The sequence below is a fragment of the Sinocyclocheilus grahami genome, unplaced genomic scaffold, assembly GCF_001515645.1.
Source record: "Sinocyclocheilus grahami isolate Dianchi unplaced genomic scaffold, SAMN03320097.WGS_v1.1 scaffold122.1, whole genome shotgun sequence".
NCBI lineage: Eukaryota > Metazoa > Chordata > Actinopteri > Cypriniformes > Cyprinidae > Sinocyclocheilus > Sinocyclocheilus grahami.
In genome coordinates this window covers 408,151-411,875 of record NW_015505301.1, presented here as the reverse complement: position 1 = coordinate 411,875, position 3,725 = coordinate 408,151, and the positions used below count along the sequence as shown (strand labels likewise).

The 3,725-nt window shown below is 40.8% G+C and overlaps 1 long non-coding RNA gene across 1 annotated transcript in view; it reads left to right on the top strand.

The window, feature by feature from the left end:
• The first annotated feature begins 769 nt into the window (after positions 1-769).
• LOC107589988 (uncharacterized) overlaps positions 770-3,725 on the top strand; it is a 6,931-nt gene continuing 3,975 nt past the window's right edge. Inside the window, exons 1-2 of the long non-coding RNA XR_001609729.1 lie at positions 770-851; positions 926-971. This is a non-coding gene — a long non-coding RNA (uncharacterized lncRNA). The remainder of the gene's footprint in view (positions 852-925; positions 972-3,725) is intronic.

Sequence of the window (3,725 nt, the reverse complement as noted above, 5' to 3'; positions counted from 1 at the left end):
AACTGAAGATGCATGTAAAATGAGAACCCCAGGCATTTGTTTAATTATATGGCCTGTCCATTGTTAACTGTTTGTAAAGATTTGGTGTGCAAGATGCACTTACGCAGGAGATTTCAGCCTTTGTCTGACAGTTTATAAACATCCGTTTGGCTTTTTTTTTTTTTTTTAATTCCTTGAAGATGCATGTAAAATGAGAACCCCAGGCATTTGTTTAATTATATGGCCTGTCCATTGTTAACTGTTTGTAAAGATTTGGTGTGCAAGATGCACTTACGCAGGAGATTTCAGCCTTTGTCTGACAGTTTATAAACATCCGTTTGGCTTTTTTTTTTTTTTTAAATCCTACAAAAATGTTAAGTTTTCCCCACAAAGAACCATGGCTGGCCGATCAACATGCTACTTTCTCTCAATTCGGTAGGAAATGCAATGTGGAGCGTGTTAACTGAAACTAGCTGATTAATAGGCCAGTTTAGTGAAAGGTGCGTGTAACCGTGACTGAGCGGTCTGTTAAAGACTCCGTTGTATGATGCGAGCACTTGTCCCAAAGCTTGCCTATTCTACTACACAAAATGGTACCTTCTCACCTAAAGAGTACATGCATTAAGGGCGTAGTATAAGCAGCCACATTGGGACGCAGCATGGGTTATGGCACTTGAGTTGCGCTTTCACAACTTTGTCCCTGAGAATTAGGGTAAGGTCTAGTGACTCGATGCTATAGAGATGACATCGAGTTTGTCGCTTATCTGGTGCCTTGTGGATGCTACGGCTCCCACTTCATGCCTCGAACCCAGGAAGACCAGATTCGGTTCCAGCTGGAGGCCTTCATGTTCCAGGGAGGATACAGTCCTTCTGTACGTATTGTGCTGACTGAATTTGACTCTTCCCATCTGCTTTGGTTTTGTGACACCTTAACTGCGTCTTGCAGATCTACATAACGTGTATTGTGAAGGCCAGTCTTGCTTCTGCACCCAGTGACGCTCTCCGCAAATCCGGTTCCTTTTCCAACGAGCGTTCCTGCTACTTAAGAACATGTTGAAGGTACCTTGTCTGTTCTTGTTGCAAGTGGCTTGCTGCTGATGGGAACCACCAGGCTTGTGGTTGCTGTGACTCAACTTGTGGTCCTGATGGTGGAAATGCTGCTCCTTTTGGGGGTAGGTAGCTACTTTCAAGATTGCGTTTGACACTTCAAGTGCTCTACTTAACTTTGGTATTTGCTTACTAGGCATTCAGTGGGAAGGCCTCACTCGGTCGTGTAATGGTTCAAGAGCGACCGAAGACTCTTGCTGGTTTTCCATAAATGGAGAAGGTATTGTTTCTTGTGTTGTCTAGTCTAACCCATTTGGATTTGAATGTGGGGTAACTTGTAGTCCTACTACCACATGGCAAGTGCGGCACCAGCGCTGGGTTATATTTAACACCGCATTTGAGTGAAATATCCAAAAACCACTAGAACAGTGTTATGTTTTGCTGACTTGTGAACTTTATCCCAAATGTTTCGAAGAATGGTTAAATCCAGCGACATGAGCCATTTTAACTAGTGACACGGACTGTCCATTGTGTCGCCTGCCAATTGTCATAAACCCTTGATTTCTGGTTTTGTAGAAAAGACTCTTTGTGTGTTTTAATAGACTGGTGACAACTGCACAGTAGCATTAGTAGAACTTTCAAGTGTATCTAGTATGATAAAACGCACCGTTAGCTCCTCTATGAACATGGGACCTCATTTATAAAAGGTGCGTACGCACATGTTCTTGGAGTGCGTATGCTAAAATCCACGGCAACGTTCAGATTTATAAAAAAAAAGCTTTTTGACATGGAAAAGTACTTGCCACCACGTCAGGGTCTGAAACAAAAAGATAGTTTTTTTTTTTTTTTTATATTAATGGAAGCTTTTGCGAGATTAAACTGACCTTTTTAGTAGCCTAATGTTGTTCTTTACTCGCTTTCTGTAGTTTATTCCAAGGGTTTTTTATTTTATTTTTTTACAAGAGCACTTGCGAAGTCTTGATTTCTACTTTCAAGATTGCGTTTGACACTTCAAGTGCTCTACTTAACTTGGGTATTTGCTTACTAGGCATTCAGTGGGAAGGCCTCACTCGGTCGTGTAATGGTTCAAGAGCGACCGAAGACTCTTGCTGGTTTTCCATAAATGGAGAAAGTATTGTTTCTTGTGTTGTCTAGTCTAACCCATTTGGATTTGAATGTGGGGTAACTTGTAGTCCTACTACCACATGGCAAGTGCGGCACCAGCGCTGGGTTATATTTAACACCGCATTTGAGTGAAATATCCAAAAACCACTAGACTTATGTTTTGCTGACTTGTGAACTTTATCCCAAATGTTTCGACGAATGGTTAAATCCAGCGACATGAGCCATTTTAACTAGTGACACTGACTGTCCATTGTGTCGCCTGCCAATTGTCATAAACCCTTGATTTCTGGTTTTGTAGAAAACCTTGAAACAAGACTCTTTGTGTGTTTTAATAGACTGGTGACAACTGCACAGTAGCATTAGTAGAACTTTCAAGTGTATCTAGTATGATAAAACGCACCGTTAGCTCCTCTATGAACATGGGACCTCATTTATAAAAGGTGCGTACGCACCTGTTCTTGGAGTGCGTACGCTAAAATCCACGGCAACGTTCAGATTTATAAAAAAAAAAAAGCTTTTTGACATGGAAAAGTACTTAGATTGAGCAAGTACATAACCAGCCAGTGTTTAAAAACTATCGCCTTTAGCTCGATTCACAACGGTAAGCTTGTAAAGGTTTTCTAAGTTGAGTGGTACGGGTAGGTTTTCGATGGAAATTCGAGCATGTCATTACGTCACGTCTGTAATAGGGATGTGCATCTCATTTTAATGCCTCGAGGCCTGTTTCATAAAACCAGTTAACCAAATAAGCCAGGCTTATTTCAGTTAGTCTGACTCATTGTCAAATGATTTGGTTCCATAAAGCAAATTTAACATGGGCCTAGATTAGCGGTGGCGAACTCCGGTCCTGGAGAGCCGCAGCTCTGGAGAGTTCAGCTCCAACCCTAATTAAAACTCCCCTGCCTGTAGCTTCCTAGTAACCATTCAGACCTTGATTAGCTTGTTCAGGTGTGTTTGATTAGGGTTGAAGCAAGGGCTGCGGCTCTCTAGGACCGACGTTCGCCACCCCTGGCCTAGATCAAGCTTATAGTCACTGTGGCAACTTAGCCTGACAATTAATTAACCTGGTCTAAAGCAGGCTAAGTTAAGCTCCTCTACTGACCAACAGGAACACAATGATATTACCACTGTCTCGCATACTATTTAACTGACTTTTGCCTTTTTTTTTCTTTTTTTTTTTTTTAACAAATTAGTTTCTAGCCATGCAGCCTTTCTCTCTGGTTTTATTACTACTTTTATAGTTTGCAGAACATTACAATCTAAAATCGCTATTTAAAGCATTTTAAATAACTAAATTAAAAGTTAAAATCACTGAATTAAAAATGTAAATAAAGAATTACTACATTTGAACTGCTATAAGAAACCCATTAAAGGGGTCATATGATGCTGCTAAAAAGAACAGTATTTGGTGAAATGAAATGTTTATGCGGTTCAAAACACTATTTTCCACATACTGTACATTATTTCTCCTCTATGCCCCGCCTTTCTGAAACACGTTGATTTTTACAAAGCTCATCGGTCTGAAAAAGCGAGGCGTGCTGTGATTTGGCCAGCTATCCAGTGCGTTGTGATTG